Source organism: Oratosquilla oratoria, chromosome 36 (assembly GCF_046742065.1).
Source record: "Oratosquilla oratoria isolate Oo_2021 chromosome 36, ASM4674206v1, whole genome shotgun sequence".
NCBI classification, from domain to species: Eukaryota; Metazoa; Arthropoda; class Malacostraca; order Stomatopoda; family Squillidae; genus Oratosquilla; species Oratosquilla oratoria.
The window spans coordinates 11,661,887-11,681,710 of NC_134812.1; the positions used below are offsets into that span (position 1 = coordinate 11,661,887).

Sequence of the window (19,824 nt, forward strand, 5' to 3'; positions counted from 1 at the left end):
TTTGCTGGATTTGGGCAGGTCACATGTTTAATGGACAGGTGTGGGGGAGCGTCCCGGAGGAACGCGGGCCACGCGGTAGACCTCAGGCTGCACCTGGGTAGGCGACCTATGGCGGTAGACCTCACGTTATAGCAACACCGTTATAACTTTCCCTATAGCGTCTTAATCTTGATAAACAATACATAACCATGTCCTCCCCTATCACATTCGATGGTATCGTGCTGTGCTCGTGGCCAATCCTCCTCTTCCCTCTGCTACAGTACGATGATCCAATGTCACACAGAGAAGATGAGAGATACAGATGAGTGGAAGGTGGCAAGGGGACACAGGATAATGCAGGAGTGAATATTCTCGTACGTTTCGACGGATGTCTTCCTCAGAGAGACTACAGACTATCAGATTTTGTGGACAATATATACCCCAGTACTGGCTCATCATGCCGGCCGTCTGGGAATGGAGCCCGCTGATTGGCTATTGGTTCGCGATCTCTTGCGAGCTAGCGCGGCTAAGGTCAATCTAGCTGTGGGTCGAGCTAGGCTAACGTGTCCTTCCCGATGATACAGATAGAGAGATAGATAGGGCTAGTCAAAGAATGTGTGTGTGTGTGTGTGTGTGTGTGTGTGTGTGTGTGTGTGTGTGTGTGTGTGTGTGTGTGTGTGTGAATGAGAGATAGAGATAGGGAGAGACAGACAGGGGAGAGAGACAGGGGAGAGAGGGAGGGAGAGAGGGAGGGAGGGAGAGAGGGAGGGCGAGAGGGAGGGAGAGAGAGATAGGAAGAGATACGGGGAAACAGAGATAGGGGGGATATAGAAAAAGAAACAAAGAGAAAGAGAGACCAGAGAGAGCGCATAAGTTTTTTGCTTTGGTTATTTTCTCCATCATTTAGAATCACGAATCCATGTGATTTCTCGTGCATACACACTCACTCACATACATACACACACACACACACACACACACACACACACGAAAAAAAGACGCACAAACGTGTATGGTCACAACATTACCTACACATTTTTGCTGCCAATCACGCGTCCAGCACGTGATTCAAGGTTCAAGGTGGATGACATGAAGCAACGCAAAAATATAAACAAATAAAAAGAACAATACTGACACTAATAATAAAATACCTAATAATGAGAAATAAAAAGATACAATAAAAACAATACCAGTATTAAACCAACAATGGACTTATTTTTGCGAATTTATTTTATATAAAGTATTTTTTTATTCAGCTGAGGGAAAAAAGCACACACTGATTTCCATTTTTTTCCCATACCATTTTTTTGCCATTCCATTTATTGCCATACCAATTTTTTACGACGACATTTTTCTTGTCATTATTTTCCTTGCGATTTTTCCGTTACGATTATTTTCGCTATGATTTTTTCTCACGGTATTTTTCACGATATTTTCTACCTTTTTTCCATACTTGACTTTTTTCTTTTATTTTTTCTGCTTTCCTTTTCTACGCTTTCTTCTCCGTTTTTTACTTTTTTCTATTAACTTTTTTCCTTCGTTTTCAATTTTCTTTTCACATTCCTTCAAATTTTCTTCCAATTTTTGGGGTTTTTCTTCGGCGCTTTTCGGACGCTCAGCGACCCTTTCGACGCTCGTGGGAGACAACTTGCTCTGAAGCGATCTGAGATGTCCCAATCCCGAGGTCTCCTTCTGCAAGTGTCTTGGTGGTTCCGCTTTGGAAGAGGACGCAGACTCCTTCGAGCTGCCACTTTGTCTCTCGTTCCAGTTAGTGGGAGTGGGAATTCTTCGGGGCGCCCTTTGGAAGGAACGATCCCCTACTGGAAGTGCCTGCCGAAGAGAATCTGAAGAATACTTGCTCTCGCTTCTTCGGAGGCCGCCACTGCCGGGTATAATGTCAATCTCTTTGACTTTTCTAAACTTTCCTCTTGCATTTTCTTGTGAAACTTCACACTTTTCTTCACTTTCTTTTCTTATATAACTTTCCTTTTCACTTTCTTTATCCATTCTTTCTTCTCTCATACAACTTTCTTTATTATCATTTTCTTTATCTTTTCTTTATTCTTGTATATAACTTTCTTTGTTATCACTTTCTTCATCTGTTCTTTCTTCTTTTGTATGACTTTCTTTATCACTTTCTTTACTTTCAGTGTTTTTATCAAGTTTTCCGTTGATGTCATTTACAGTCTTTCTTTCTCTTTCAGAGCCATCACTGTGATCATCAACTAGCTTCTGCCGATACCCCATTGCTCTTGAAATATATACCTCTTCTTTATAACTTTCATTAACATTTCCCTTCTATTTTCTTATTTCTTCTTTTTCAGAATTCCTGCTTTGAACCTCGGGTATTGTGGGTCGAGACCCCTGGAATAGGAAATCTGCCAAATCTTTGGGAACTGGTTCTACCAGGGTTTCTACTGTCCGAAGTTTATATGTGTATTTCATTATATACACGTCTCCCATGTGGTCTGTCACTGCCAGGGTCTGTTTGAGGTACAGCCCGTTTGCAGAGACCTCTTCCCGGAGAGTTCGAGAGCGCATTTCGCACGAAGAAAGTCCCGAAGATGGAGAACCGTTGAACAAATCCTTAGAAACTGGTTCTACCAGGGTTTCTACGGTCTGAAGTTTATACGTGTATTTCATTACATACACTTCTCCCTTCTGGTCTCTTACAGCTAGGGTCTGTTTGAGGTACAGCCCGTCCGCTGAGACCTCCTCCCGGAGACTTCGGGTGCTCATTTCTTTCGATGAAAGTCTTGAAGATGGAGAACGGTTGAACATGACACCCCAACAGCTCCAGAGGAGGACCCTCAGACTCTTGCGTTAAAATCACCCAATCATTCTACTAAGATGAATACATCATCAACAGGCCAATTGTTCTCCAGCTGAAGAGGACAATGATGGAATCACTATCAGAAAATATTAAAACGCTGTTCAAACAATTTTTGATAATAGAACTTTCTTCTCCACTGCAAATCAATGCATGTGAATGTGTGTATTTACCTAATTGTATTTACCTAGCTGTAGTACACAGGAAAGGAGCAACGCTCGTTGGGTCCCGTCTCCTATTCTCTAATTGTCTAACAAATCTAGACTCAAATTCATGTACTGTTCCAACTTATTCTATATAGTCGTGTGTGTGTATTCACCATTGTCTTCGATCACATGTTGGACTCGTGATCAACAGCTATTTCCCTCCCGAAAGAGACCTCAGAGCTCGTATAAGGCCGATCTATGGGTAATACTGTGACCTTACACGCACACAAACCACAAGCTCCCCGCCCACGAGAGTTGGAGTAGCGAATCGCAGCGCAACGATACTGAAATTAATTGATCCCTGGGCGGGATTCGAACCCGGACCGCAGTAGTGACAGGCACGAACTCTAACCACTGCGCCTCGAGGTCGTACTCCATGAAGAACCTCATCCCGTTCGTCAAGTGCGATCTCCTCCTCCACCTCCACCTCATCCTCCACCTGTATTCTTCCCCTTTCTCCAACACTCTTCTCCACACTCCTCTGTTACACCACAGAACTGGTGGGGAAAGGAGCCGTTACTCCACCGCGCCGTTCGGGGAACGCTGATCGTCTCCCTCCAGCGGTTTCTAGGCTCTATATACCATATGGTATCAATATCTCGCCATACATACCATTTGCCTACTCTGTCCTACCTTACTCAACGCATAGTCTTTGATTTTACAATTCAAATTCTTCTATATCAAACTATTGTTTCTACCATAACCTATCCTATTCTACCCTAAACTATTTAGGCAGCTCGCAAACCGACGCAACCAGTTGCATGAAACCGGTTGGCTGCGAAACCTGAACCAGTTGCGTTGATTCTATTCTTGAAGACAATATCGCGCCGAACGTGACACTATGACCACCCATATACTAGAGAGTAAAGAAAAAAAATATATATATATATATATATATATATATATATATATATATATATATATATATACACACACATATATATTAATAAAATAATATAAATAAAATACTTGCGACCGGTTTCATGCAACTGGTTGCGTTGCTGTGCGAGTTGCCTTGTTATACCGGTGCTAGCATAGCGTGAGATCTACCTCCCGTCAGTACTATAGCGTGAGGTCTACCGCTGCATTATCCATCCCTCATAGATATCACACATTATACATTTATTTTTGCGATAAACACATCATTTGTACATATCCTAGGAATGACTTGGATAACTGCATTTCTAAGTACATTCATATTAAAGGAAGAACTGTATTACCAAACATGTTATCCTACATTTCCATACATTTATTCTAGCAATAGACACTTCGTACATTTAAGATTGGGTTTGGTTAGGTTAGGTTAGGTTGTGCTCTCTTTTAAAAAGGCAAGTGCTGCTTCTTCTGTCAGAACGACTCTTCTGTAAAACTCCTTCAGCGACATTTTGAAGTAACATTTATCGATCTTAACTATTTTAGGCAGAGGAGGAATCTGATTTAGGAGCTCCATTTGCTTCCTTTTATATGGTCAGGTCACGTGGACAGGTGACGTTTTTGCTGGATTTGGGCAGGTCACATGTTTAATGGACAGGTGTGGGGAGCGTCCCGGAGGAACGCAGGCCACACGGTAGACCTCGGGCTGCACCTGGGTACGCGACCTATGGCGGCAGACCTCACGTTATAGCAACACCGTTATAACTTACCCCATAGCGTCTTAATCTTGATAAACAATACATAACCATGTCCTCCCCTATCACATTCGATGGTATCGTGCTGTGCTCATGGCCAATCCCCCTATTCTTTCTGCTACAGTTCGATGATCCGATGTCACACACAGAAGATGAGAGATACAGATGAATGGAAGGTGGCAAGGGGACACAGGATAATGCAGGAGTGAATATTATCTAACGTTTCGACGGATGTCTTCCTCAGAGAGACTATAGACTATCAGATTTTATGGCTACTATATACCCCAGTACTGGCTCATCATGCCGGCCGTCTGGGAATAGAGCCCGCTGATTGGCTATTGGTTCGCGATCTCTTGCGAGCTAGCGCGGCTAAGGTCAATCTAGCTGCGGGTCGACCTAGGCTAACGTGTCCTTCCCGGTGATACAGATAAATAGAGAGAGAGATAGGGCTAGTCAAAGAATGTGTGTGTGTGTGTGTGTGTGTGTGTGTGTGTGTGTGTGTGTGTGTGTGTGTGTGTGCGTGTGTGTGTTTGTGTGTGTGTGAATGAGAGATCAAAATAGGGAGAGACAGACAGGGGAGAGAGAGAGACAGGGAGAGAGGGAGGGAGAGTGAATATGAAAGAGAGAAAGTGTGTGTGTGTGTATTCACTTGGTCTTTTGGATCACGTGTTGGACTCGTGATCGACAGCTATTTCCCTCCCGGAAGAGAGCTCAGAGCTCGTAGGTCCGATCTATGGGTAATGCTATGACCTTGCACACACACACACCCCCAACTCCCCGCCCACGAGAGTTGGAGTAACACCCCTCAGCGCTGCGATACTGATATTATTTCAGCCCCGGGCGAGAGTCGAACCCGGACCTCCGTAGTGGCAGGCCAGAGCTCTAACCACAGCGCCATGAGAGGTGTGTGTGTGTGTGTGTGTGTGTGCGTGTGTGTGTGTGTGTGTGTGTGTGTGTGTGTGTGTGTGTGTGTGTGTGTGTGGTAGGGAGAGATAGACAGGGGAGAGAGAGTGACAGGTAGAGAGGAAGGGAGAGTGAATGAGAGAGAGAGAGAGAGAGAGAGAGAGAGAGAGAGAGAGAGAGAGAGAGAGAGAGAGAGAGAGAGAGAGAGAGAGAGAGAGAGAGAGAGAGAGAGAGGGAGAGAGAGAGAAGCAGAGATAGGGAGATATAGAAAGATAAACAAAGAGAAAGAGAGACGAGAGAGAGCGCATAAAGTTTTTAGCTTTGGTTTTTATCTCCATCATTGGAGCACCGAGTACAGCGCTTGGTCATCATTTTCCTTTGTGATTTTTCTGCATATTTAGAATCACGAATTCATGTGATTTCTCGTGCGCGCACACACACACACACACACACACACACACGAAAAAAGACGTACAAACGCGTATGGTCACAACATTACCCACACATTATTGCTCCCAATCACGCGTCCAACACGTGATCCAAGGTCCAAGGTGGATGACATGAAGCAACGCAAAATATATAAATAAATAAAAAGAACAATACTGATACTAATAATAAAATACCTAATAAAGAAAAGATACAATAAAAACAATACTACAGTATTAAACCAACAATGGTCTTATTTTTGCGAATTTTTATATAAAGTATTTTTTTATTCAGCTGAGGGAAAAATATCACTGATTACCATTTTTTCCCATACCATTTTTTGCCAACCATTTATTGCCATATAATTTTTTTACGACGACCATTTTTTCCTTGCCATTATTTTCCTTACGATTTTTCCGTTACGATTATTTTCGCTACGATTTTTTCTTACGGTATTTTTCACGATATGTTCTACCTTTTTTCCATACTTTACTTTTTCCTTTTATTTTTTCTACTTTCCTTTTCTACGCTTTTTTCTCCGTTTCTTACTTTTTCCTATTAACTTTTTCCCTTCATTTTCAATTTTCTTTTCACTTTCCTTCAAATTTTCTTCCAATTTTGGGGTTTTTTCTTCGGCGTTTTTCGGACGCTCAGCATCCCTTTCGACGCTCGTGGGAGACGACTTGCTCTGAAGCGATCTGAGATGTCCCAATCCCGAGGTCTCCCTCTGGAAATTTCTTGGTCTTTCGGCGTTGGAAGAGGACGCAGACTCCTTCGAGCTGCTATTTTGTCTCTCGTTCCAGTTTGCGGGAGTGGGAATTCTTCGGGGCGCCCTTTGGAAGGAACGATCCCCTACTGGAAGTGCCTGCCGAAGAGCATCTGAAGAATACTTGCTCTCGCTTCTTCGGAGACCGCCACTGCCGGGTATAATGTCAATCTCTTTGACTTTCTTAAACTTTCCTCTTGCATTTTCTTCTGAAACTTGACACTTTTCTTCACTTTCTTTTCTTACATAACTTTCTTTTTCACTTTCTTTATCCGTTCTTTCTTCTTTTCTTATATAACTTTCTTTATTATCATTTCCTTTAACTTTTCTTTCCTCTTGTATATAACTTTCTTTATTATCTCTTTCTTCATCTGTTCTTTCTTCTTTTATATAACTTTCTTTCGCACTTTCTTTACTTTCAGTGTCCTTATTGAGCTTTCCGTTTATGTTTCTTTCTTTTTCAGGGCCCTCACTGTTATCATCAACTAGCTTGTGCCGATACCCCATTGATCTTGATACATATGCATCTTCTTTATAACTTTCATTAACACTTTCCTTATACTTTCCAATGTCTTCTCTTTCAGGACTCCTGCTCTGAACCTCGGGTATTGCAGGTCGAGACCCCCTGGAATAGGAAATCTGCCAAATCTTTGGGAATTGGTTCTACTAGGGTTTCTACGGTCTTAAGTTTATACGTGTATTTAATTACATACACGTCTCCCATGTGGTCTGTTACTGCCAGGGTCTGTTTGAGGTACAGCCCGTTTGCAGAGACCTCTTCCCCGAGAGTTCGAGAGCGCATTTCGCACGAAGAAAGTCCCGAAGATGGAGAACCGTTGAACAAATCCTTAGGAACTGGTTCTACCAGGATTTCTACGGTCCGAAGTTTATATGTGTATTTAACTACATACACGTCTCCCATCTCGTCTCTTACAGCTAGGGTCTGTTTGAGGTACAGCCCGTCCGCTGAGACCTCCTCCCGGAGACTTCGGGTGCTCATTTCTTTCGATGAAAGTCTTGAAGATGGAGAACGGTTGAACATGACACCCCAACAGCTCCAGAGGAGGACCCTCAGACTCTTGCGTTAAAATCACCCAATCATTGTACTAAGATGAGTACATCATCAACAGACCGTTTGTTCTCGGCCTCAAGAGGACAACGATGGAATCACTGTCAGAAAATATTAAAACGCTGTTCAAACAATTTTTTTGTAATAAAACCTCCTTCTCCACTGCAATTTAATGCATGTATGTGTGTTTACCTAATTGCATTTACCTAATTGTTGTATACAGGAAAAGAGTAACGCTCGTTGGGTCCCGTCTCCTATTCTCTAATTTTCTAACACATCTATACTCAAATTCATGTACTGTTCCAACTTAATCTATAGCTTCCTGTGTGTGTATTCACAATGGTTTTGGATCACGTGTTGGGCTCGTGATCGACAGCTATTTCCCTCCGGAAAGAGAGCTCGGAGCTCATATATGAACGATTTATGGGTAATGCTGTGACCTTACACGCGCACACACCCCAAACTACCAGCCCACGAGAGTTGGAGGAAGGACTCGCAGCGCAGCGATACTGAAATTATTTCAGCCCTGGGCGGGATTCGAGCCCAGACCGCCGTAGTGGCAGGCGAGAACTCTAACCACTGCGCCACGAGGTCGTACTCCATGGAGAACCTCATCCCGTTGGTCAAATGCGACGTCCTCCACCTCCACCCCACCTCCTCCTCCTGTATTCTTTCCCTTTCTCCAACACTCTTCTCCACACTCCTCTATTACCTCACAGAACTGGTGGAGAAGGGAGCCGTTACTCCAACGCGCTGGTGGGGGAACGTTGATCGCCTCACTCCAGCGGTTTCTAAGCTGTATATACCATATCATACCAATATCTCACCATACATACCATTTGCCTACTCTGTTCTTCCTTACTCAACCCAAACTTATTCTTTGATTTTACAATTCACATTCTTCTATAGTCTATACCAAAGCATTCTTTCTACCATAACCTATCCTATTCAACCCTAAACCATTTAGGCAGCTCGCACACGGACGCAACCAGTTGCATGAATCCGGTTGGTTGCGACGCCGGAACCAGTTGCATTGATTCTATCCTTTAAGACAATATCGTGCCGAATGTGACACTAAGAAGATCCATATACTAGAGAGTAAAAAATATATATACATATATATATATATGTGTATATATATATATATATATATGTGTGTGTGTGTGTGTGTGTGTGTGTGTGTGTGTGTGTGTGTGTGTGTGTGATAATAATTATGATAAAATAAAATACTTGCGACCTGTTTCATGCAACTTGCGTTGCTGTGCGAATTGCCTTGTTATAACGGTGCGACTATAGCGTGAGGTCTACCAAACTATAGCGCGAGGTCTACCTCCCGTTAATAGGTCTACCGCTCCATCCCTTCATGGATATCACACATTATATATTTATTTTCGCGATAAACACATAATTTGTACGTATCCTAGGAATGACTTAGCTAATTGGATTTCTAATTACATTAATATTAAATGAAGAAATGTAAAAATAAACATATCATATCATTCCATTCATTTATTCTAGCGATACACACTTCGTACATCTTAGGTTTGGTTAGGTTAGGTTAGGTTAGGTTAGGTTAGGTTAGGTTAGGTTGGGTTAGGTTGTCCTCTCTTAAAAAGGCGAGTGCTGCTTCTTCTGTAGAACTCCTTCAGCGACATTTTGAGGTACCCTCAATCGACCTTAACTATTTTAGGCAGAGGAGGAATCTGATTTAGGAGCTCCAATTGCTTCCTTTTACATGGCCATGTCACTTGGACAGGTCACGTTTTTGATGGATTTGGGCAGGTCACATGTTTAATGGACAGGTGTGGGGGAGCGTCCCGGAGGAATGCGAGCCATGCGGTAGACCTCAGGCTGCACCTGGGTAGGCGATCTATGGCGGTAGAAGACCTCACGCTATAGCAGCACCGTTATAACTTTCCCTATAGCGTCTTAATCTTGATAAACCCATGTCCTCCCCTATCGCCTTCGATGGTATCGTGCTGTGCTCGTGGCCAATCCCCCTCTTCCCTCTGCTACAGTTCGATGATCCAATGTCACACATACAAGATGAGAGATACAGATGAGTGGAAGGTGGCAAGGGGACACAAGATACTGCAGGAGTGAATATTCTCTGACGTTTCGAAGGATGTCTACAGATTATCAGATTTTGTGGACAATATATACCCCAGTACTGGCTCATCTTGCCGGACGTCTGGGAATGGAGCCTGTTGATTGGCCAGTGGTTCGCGATCTCTTGCGAGCTATCGCGGTTAAGGTCAATCTAGCTGCGGGTCGCGCTAGGCTAACGTGTCCTTCCCGGTGATACAGATAAATAGAGAGGGAGATAGGGCTAGTCAAAGAATGTGTGTGTGTGTGTGTGTGTGTGTGTGTGTGTGTGTGTGTGTGTGTGTGTGTGTGTGTGTGTGTGTGTGAATGAGATAATGATAGGGAGAGACAGACAGGGGAGAGAGAGAGACATGGATAGAGGGAGAATGTATGAGACATAGATAGGAAGAGATACGGAGAGACAGAGATGGGGAGATATAAAAAGAGAAACAAAGAAAGAGAGACGAGAGAGAGCGCATGAAGTTTTTACCTTTGGTTATTTTCTCCATCATTGGAGCACCGAGTACAGCGCTTAGTTATCATTTTCCCTTGTGATTTTTCTGCATATTTAGAATCACGAATGCATGTGATTTCTCGTGCATACACACTCATATACATACATACATACACACACACACACACACACACGAAAAAAAGACGCACACAAGGCGTATGGTCACAACATTACCCACAGTTTATTGCTGCCAATTACGCGTCCAACACGTGATCCGAGGTCCAAGGTGGATGACATGAAGCAACGCAAAAATATATACAAATAAAAAGAACAATACTGATACTAATAATAAAATACTTAATAATAAGAAATAAAAAGATACAATAAAAACAATACCACAGTATTAAACCAACAATGGTCTTATTTTTGCGAATTTATTTTATAATTTTTTTTTTTTATTCAGCTGAGGGAAAAAAATAACCCTGATTTCCATCTTTTTCCATACCATTTATTGCCATACCAACTTTTTACGACGATTTTTTTCTTGCCATTATTTTCCTTACGATTTTTCAGTTACGATTATTTTCGCTACGATTTTTTCTTACGGTATTTTTCACGATATTTTCTACCTTTTTTCCATACTTTACCTTTTTCTTTTATTTTTTCTGCTTTCCTTTTCTACGCCTTTTTCTCCGTTTTTTACTTTTTTCTATTAACTTTTTCCCTTCATTTTCAATTTTCTTTTCACTTTCCTTCAAATTTTCTTTCAATTTTGGGGGATTTTCTTCGGCGTTTTTCGGACGCTCAGCGACCCTTTCGACGCTCGTGGGAGACAACTTGCTCTGAAGCGATCTGAGATGTCCCAATACCGAGGTCTCCTTCTGGAAGTCTCTTGGTGGTTCCGCTTTGGAAGAGGACGCAGACTCCTTCGAGCTGCCACTTTGTCTCTCGTTCCAGTTTGCGGGAGTGGGAATTCTTCGGGGCGCCCTTTGGAAGGAACGGTCCCCTACTGGAAGTGCCTGCCGAAGAGCACCTGAAGAATGCTTGCTGTCGCTTCTTCGGAGGCCGCCACTGCCGGGTATAATGTCAATCTCTTTGACTATATTTAACTTTCTTCTTGCATTTTCTTGTGAAAATTGAGACTTTTCTTCAACTTTACTTTCTTTTCTTATATAACTTTCTTGTTCACTTTCTTCGTCATTTTCGTTATCCGTTCTTTCTTCTTTTCTTATACAACTTTCTTTGTTATCATTTTCTTTATCTTTTCTTTCTTCTTGTATATAACTTTCTTTAGTGCCACTTTCTCCATCTGTTCTTTCTTCTTTTCTATAACTTACTTTATCATTTTCTTTACTTTGAGTGTCTTCATCAAGTTTTCCGTTGATGTCATTAACAGTCGTTTTTTCTTTTTTAGGGCCATCACTGTGATCATCAACTAGCTTCTGCCGAGACCCCATTGATTTTGAAACATATGCATCTTCTTTATGACTTTCATTAACACTTCCCTTACACTTTCTTATTTCTTCTTTTTCAGAATTCCTGCTTTGAACCTCGGGTATTGCAGGTCGAGACCCTTGGAATAGGAAATCTGCCAAATCCTTGGGAACTGGTTCGACCAAGGTTTCTACGGTCCGAAGTTTATACGTGTATTTAATTATATACACGTCTCCCATGTGCTCTGTCACAGCTAGGGTCTGTTTGAGGTACAGCCCGTCTGCAGAGACCTCTTCCCGGAGAGTTCGAGAGCGCATTTCGCACGAAGAAAGTCCCGAAGATGGAGAACCGTTGAACAAATCCTTAGAAACTGGTTCTACCAGGGTTTCCACGATCTTAAGTTTATACGTGTATTTAACTACATACACTTCTCCCATCTGGTCTCTTACAGCTAGGGTCTGTTTGAGGTACAGCCCGTCCGCTGAGACCTCCTCCCGGAGACTTCGGGTGCTCATTTCTTTCGATGAAAGTCTTGAAGATGGAGAACGGTTGAACATGACACCCCAACAGCTCCAGAGGAGGACCCTCAGACTCTTGCGTTAAAATCACCCAATCACTCTACGAAGATGAATACATCATTAACAGGCCAGTTGTTCTCCAGCTGAAGAGGACAATGATGGAATCACTATCAGAAAATATTAAAACGCTGTTTAAACAATCTTTTTTATAACAAAACTTCCTTCTTCACTGCAAATCAATGCATATAAGTGTGTGTGTTTACCTAATTGTAGTATACAGGAAAGGAGCAACGCTCGTTGGGTCCCGTCTCCTATTCTCTATTTGTCTAACAAATCTAGACTCAAATTCATGTACTGTTCCAACAAATTCTATATCGTCGTGTGTGTGTATTCACCATGGTCTTGGATCACATGTTGGACTCGTGATCGACAGCTATTTCCCTTACGGTAGAGAGCTGAGAGCTCATATATGACCGATCTATGGGTAATGCTGTGACCTTACACGCACACACACGCACCCAACTCCCCACCCACGAGAGTTGGAGTAGCGACTCACAGCGCAAAGATACTAAAATCATTTCAGCCCTGGCCAGGATTCCAACCCGGACCACCGTAGTGGTAGGCGGGAACTAACCACTGCGCCACGAGGTCGTACTCCATGAAGAACCTCATCTCGTTGGTCAAGTTCGATCTCCACCTCCACATCCTCCTCCTCATCCTGTACTCTTTCCCTTTCTCCAACACTCTTCTCCACACTCCTATGTTCTTACCCCACAGAATTCGTGGGGAAGGGAGCTGTTACTCCAACGCGCCGTTGGGGGAACGTTGATCGCCTCTCTCCAGCGATTTCTAGGCTGCATATACCATATCATACCAATATTTCACCATACACACCATTTGCCTACTCTGTTCTCCCTTACTCAACCAAAACATATTCTTTGATTTTACAATTCACATTCTTCTATACCAAAGCATTCTTTCTACCATAACCTATCCTATCCTACCCTAAACCATTTAGGCAGCTCGCACACGGACGCAACTAGTTGCATGAAACCGGTTGATTGCGACGCCGGAACCAGTTGCATTGATTCTATCCTTTAAGACAATATCGCGCCGAATGTGACACTAAGAAGATCAACATACTAGAGAGTAAAAAAAAAAAAAAAAAAAATATATATATATATATATATATATATATGTGTGTGTGTGTGTGTGTGTGTGTGTGTGTGTGTGTGTGTGTGTGTGTGTGTGTGTGTGTGTGTGTGTGATAATAATTATAATAAAATAAAATAAAATACTTGCGACCGGTTTCATGCAACTGGTTGCGTTGCTGTATGAGTTGCCTTGTTGTAACGGTGCTACTATAGCGTGAGGTCTACTACACTATAGCGTGAGATCTACCTCCCGTTAGTACTCTAGCGTGAGGTCTACCGCTGCATTATCCATTCCTCATGGATATCACACATACATTTATTTTAGCGTTAAACACATCATTTGTACATATCCTAGGAATGACTTAGATAACTGCATTTCTAATTACATTCATATTAAAGGAAGAACGTTGGTATTATTCAACATGTTATCCTATATTTCCATACATTTATTCTAGCAATAGACACTTCGCACATTTAGGTTGGGTTAGGTTAGGTTAGGTTGTGCTCTTTTAAAAAGGCAAGTGAATATTGTCTGACGTTTCATACACTCACTCACACACACACACACACACACACACACACACACACACACGAAAAAAAGACGCACAAACGCCTATGGTCACATTACCCACAGATTATTGCTGCCAATCACGCGTCCAACACGTGATCCAACGTCCAAGGTGGATGACATACAGCAACGTAAAAATATAAATAAATAAAAAGAACAATACTGATACCAATAATAAAATGCCTAATAATAAGAAATAAAAAGATACGATAAAAACGATACCACAGTATTAAACCAACAATGGTCTTAATTATGCGAATTTATTTTATATAAACTATTTTTTTTATTCAGCTGAGGGGAAAAAAACAATAACACTGATTTCCATTTTTTCCCATACCATTTTTTTGCCATACCATTTATTGCCATACCAATTTTTTACGACAACGATATTTTTCTTGCCATTATTTTCCTTATGATTTTTCCGTGACGATTATTTTCGCTACGATTTTTTTCACGATATTTTCTACCTTTTTTCTATAGACTTTTTTTTTATTTTTTCTGTTTTCCTTTTCTACGCTTTTTTCTCCGTTTTTTACTTTTTCCTATTACCTTTTTTCCTTCATTTTCAATTTTCTTTTCACTTTCCTTCAAATTTTCTTCCAATTTTGGGGGGTTTTCTTCGGCGTTTTTCGGACGCTCAGCGACCCTTTCGACGCTCGTGGGAGACAACTTGCTCTGAAGCGATCTGAGATGTCCCAATCCCGAGGTCTCCTTCTGCAAGTGTCTTGGTGGTTCCGCTTTGGAAGAGGACGCAGACTCCTTCGAGCTGCCACTTTGTCTCTCGTTCCAGTTTGCGGGAGTGGGAATTCTTCGGGGCGCCCTTTGGAAGGAACGGTCCCCTACTGGAAGTGCCTTCCGAAGAGCATCTGAAGAATTCTTGCTGTCGCTTCTTCGGAGGCCGCCACTGCCCGGTATAATGTCAATCTCTTTGACTTTTCTAAACTTTCCTCTTGCATTTTCTTGTGAAACTTGACACTTTTCTTCACTTTCTTTTCTTACATAACTTTCTTTTTCACTTTCTATAACCGTTCTTTCTTTTCTTATACAAATTACTTTGTTATCATTTTCTTTATCTTTTCTTTCTTCTTGTATATAACTTTCTTTATTATCACTTTCTTCATCTGTTCTTTCTTCTTTTGTATAACTTTCGTTATCACTTTCTTTACTTTCAGTGTTTTTATCAAGCTTTCCCTTGATGTCATTAACAGTCTTTTTTTCTTTTTCAGGTCCATCACTGTGATCATTAACTGGCTTCTGCCGAGACCCCATTGCTCTTGAAACATATACATCTTCTTTATAACTTTCATTATCATTTCTCTTATACTTTTCTATTCCTTCTCTTTCAGGACTCCTGCCTTCAACCTCGGGTATTGCAGGTCGAGACCTCTGGAAGAGGAAATCGCCCAAATCCTTGGGAACTGGTTCTACCAGGGTTTCTACTGTCCGAAGTTTATATGTGTATTTAACTACATATACGTCTCCCATGTGGTCTGTCACTGCTAGGGTCTGTTTGAGGTACAGCCCGTCTGCAGAGACCTCTTCCCCGAGAGTTCGAGAGCGCATTTCGCACGAAGAAAGTCCCGAAGATGGAGAACCGTTGAACAAATCCTTAGGAACTGGTTCTACCAGGGTTTCTACGGTCTTAAGTTTATACGTGTATTTCATTACATACACTTCTCCCATCTCGTCTCTTACAGCTAGGGTCTGTTTGAGGTACAGCCCGTCTGCTGAGTCCTCCTCACTGAGAGTTCGAGAGCGCATTTCTTTCGATGAAAGTCTTGAAGATGGAGAACGGTTGAACATGACACCCCAACAGCTCCAGAGGAGGACCCTCAGACGCTTGCGTTAAAATCACCCAATCACTCTACGAAGATGAATACATCATTAACAGGCCAATAGTTCTCCAACTGAAGAGGACAATGATGGAATCACTGTCAGAAAAGATTAAAACACTGTTCAATTTTTTTTTATAATAAAACTTCCTTCTTCACTGCAAATCAATGCATGTAAGTGCGTGTGTTTACCTAATTGTATTTACCTAATTGTAGTACATAGGAAAGGAGCAACGCTCGTTGGGTCCCGTCTCCTATTCTCTAATTGTCTAACACATCTATACTCAAATTCATGTACTGTTCCTACTTAATTTATATCTTCGTGTGTGTGTGTGTATTCACCATGGTCCTGGATCACGTGTTGGACTCGTGATCGACAGCTATTTCCCTCCCTCATATATGACAGATCTATGGGTAATGCTGACACACACCCAACTTCCCGCCCATGATTGTTGGAGTAACGACTCGCAGAACAGTGATACTGAAATCATTTAAGCCCTGGGCGGGATTCGAACCCGGGCCGCCGTAGTTGCAGGCGGGAACTCTAACCACTGCGCCACGAGGTCGTACTCCATGAAGAACCTCATACTGTTGGTTAAGTCTGACCTCCTCCTCCTCCTCCTCAACCTCCTCCACCTCGTTCTTCTCCTCTTCCTCCTCCACCTTCTCCTGTATTCTTTCCCTTTCCCCAACACTCTTCACCACACTTCTCTGTTACTCAACAGAACTGGTGGAGAAGGGAGCTGTTACTCCAAGGCTGTATATACCATATCATACCAATATCTCACCATACATACCACTTACCTACTGCCCTACCTTAGTCAACACAAACATATTCTTTGATTTTACAATTCACATTCTCATATACCAAAGCATTCTTTATACCATAACCTATCCTTTTCTACCCTAAACTATTTAGGCAGTTCGCACACCGACGCAACCAGTTGCATGAAACCAGTTGTTTACGACGCCGGAACAAGTCGCATTGATTCTATCCTTGAAGACAATATCGCGCCGAATGTGACACTAAGAAGACCCATATACTATTGAGTATAATATATATACATATATATATATATATATATTATAATTATCATATATATATATATCATAATTATTATCATATATATAAATATATATATATATTATAATTATTATCATATTATATATACATATATATATATATATATATATTATATAATATATATATATATATATGATAATAATTATAATAATATAAAATACTTGCGACCAGTTTCATGCAACTGGTTGCATTGCTGTGCGAGTTGCCTTGTAATAACGGTGCGACTATAGCGTGAGGTCTACCACACTATAGCGTGAGATATACCTCCCGTCAGTACTATAGCGTGAGGTCTACCGCTGCATTATCCATCACTAATGGGTATCACACATTATACATTCATTTTTGCAATACTCATAATTTGTATATATTCTAAGAATGACTTAGATAATTGGATTTCTATTTACATTCATATTAAAGGAAGAACGGTATTATTAAACATGTTATCCTATATTTCCATACATTTAGTCTAGCGATAGACACTTCGTATATTTTAGGTTGGGTTAGGTTAGGTTAGGTTGTGCTCTCTTAAAAAGGCAAGTGCTGCTTCTTCTGTCAGAACGACTCTTCTGTAAATCTCCTTCAACGACATTCTGAGGTACCCCCAATCGATCTTAACTATTTTAAGCAGAGGAGGAATCTGATTTAGGAGCTCCGTTTGCTTCCTTTGATATGGTCAGGTCACGTGGACAGGTCACGTTTTTGCTGGATTTGGGCAGGTCACATGTTTAATGGACAGGTGTGGGGGAGCGTCCCGGAGGAACGCGGGCCACGCGGTACACCTCGGGCTGCACCTGGGTAGGCGACCTATGGCGGCAGACCTCACGTTATAGCAACACCGTTATAACTTACCCCATAGCGTCTTAATCTTGATAAACAATACATAACCATGTCCTGCCCTATCACATTCGATGGTATCGTGCTGTGCTCATGGCCAATCCCCCTATTCTTTCTGCTACAGTTCGATGATCCGATGTCACACACAGAAGATGAGAGATACAGATGAATGGAAGGTGGCAAGGGGACACAGGATAATGCAGGAGTGAATATTATCTAACGTTTCGACGGATGTCTTCCTCAGAGAGACTATAGACTATCAGATTTTATGGCTACTATATACCCCAGTACTGGCTCATCATGCCGGCCGTCTGGGAATGGAGCCCGCTGATTGGCTAGTGGTTCGCGATCTCTTGCGAGCTAGCGCGGCTAAGGTCAATCTAGCTGCGGGTCGAGCTAGGCTAACGTGTCCTTCCCGGTGATGCAGATAGAGAGATTGATAGGGCTAGTCAAAGAATGTGTGTGTGTGTGTGTGTGTGTGTGTGTGTGTGTGTGTGTGTGTGTGTGTGTGTGTGTGTGTGTGTGTGTGTGTGTGTGTGAATGAGAGATAATGATAGGGAGAGAGAGACAGGGGAGAGAGGGAGAGTGAATATGAGACATAGAGAGATAGCAAGAGATACCGAGAGACAGAGATATGGAGATATAGACAGAGAAACAAAGAGAAAGAGAGACGAGAGAGAGCGCATGAAGTTTTTAGCTTTGGTTATTTTCTCCATCATTGGAGCACCGAGTACAGCGCTTGGTCATCATTTTCCCTTGTGATTTTTCTGCATATTTAGAATCACGAATTCATGTGATTTCTCGTGCATACACACTCACATACATACATACATAAATACATACACACACACACATACGAAAAAAAGACGCAAAACAAGTATGGTCACAACATTACCCACACATTATTGCTGCCAATCACGCGTCCAACACGTGATCCAAGGTCCAAGGTGGATGACATGCGGGAACGCAAAAATATAAAGAAATAAAAAGAACAATACTAATACTAATAATAGAATACCTAATAATAAGAAATAATAAGATACAATAAAAACAATACCACAGTATAAACCAACAATGGTCAAATTTTTGCGAATTTGTTTTACATAAAGTATTTTTTTATTCAGCTGAGGGGAAAAAAAAACCCCACCGATTTCCATTTTTTCCCATACCTTTTTTTTTTGCCATACCAATTTCTTACGACGACGATATTTTTCTTGCCATTATTTTCCTTACGATTTTTCCGTTTTACGATTATTTTCGGTACGATTTTTCCTTACGGAATTTTCATGATATTTTCTAAATTTTTCCATACTTGACTTTCTTCTTTTATTTTTTCTGCTTTCCTTTTCTACGCTTTTTTCTCCGTTTTTTACTTTTTTCCATTACCTTTGTCCCTTCATTTTCAATTTTCTTTTCACTTTCCTTCAAATTTTCTTCCAATTTTTGGGGTTTTTCTTCGGCGTTTTTCGGACGCTCAGCGACCCTTTCGACGCTCGTGGGAGACAACTTGCTCTGAAACGAACCGAGATGTCCCAATCCCGAGGTCTCCTTCTGGAAGTCTCTTGGTGGTTCCGCTTTGGAAGAGGACGCAGACTCCTTCGAGCTGCTACTTCGTCTCTCGTTCCAGTTAGTGGGAGTAGGAATTCTTCGGGGCGCCCTTTGGAAGGAACGGTCCCCTACTGGAAGTGCCTGCCGAAGAGCATCTGAAGAATTCTTGCTGTCGCTTCTTCGTAGGCCGCCACTGCCGGGAATAATGTCAATCTCTTTGACTTTTGTAAACTTTCCTCTTGCGTTTTCTTGTGAAACTTGACACTTTTCTTCAACTTTACTTTCTTTCCTTATATAACTTTCTTTTTCACTTTCTTTATCCGTTCTTTCTTCTTTTCTTACACAACTTTCTTTATTATCATTTCCTTTATCTTTTCTTTCTTCTATATAACTTTCTTTATTACCTCTTTCTTCATCTTTTCTTTCTTCTTTTGTATAACTTTCTTTATCACTTTCTTTACTTTCAGTGACCTTATTGAGCTTTCCGTTGATGTTGTCAACAGTAT

At 41.6% G+C, this 19,824-nt stretch overlaps 1 protein-coding gene across 1 annotated transcript in view; it reads right to left on the minus strand.

Annotated features, from left to right (window-relative positions):
* Nucleotides 1–19,824, minus strand: part of S6kII (Ribosomal protein S6 kinase II) — a 1,295,804-nt gene that overhangs the window by 979,115 nt on the left and 296,865 nt on the right. The window lies entirely within an intron of this gene.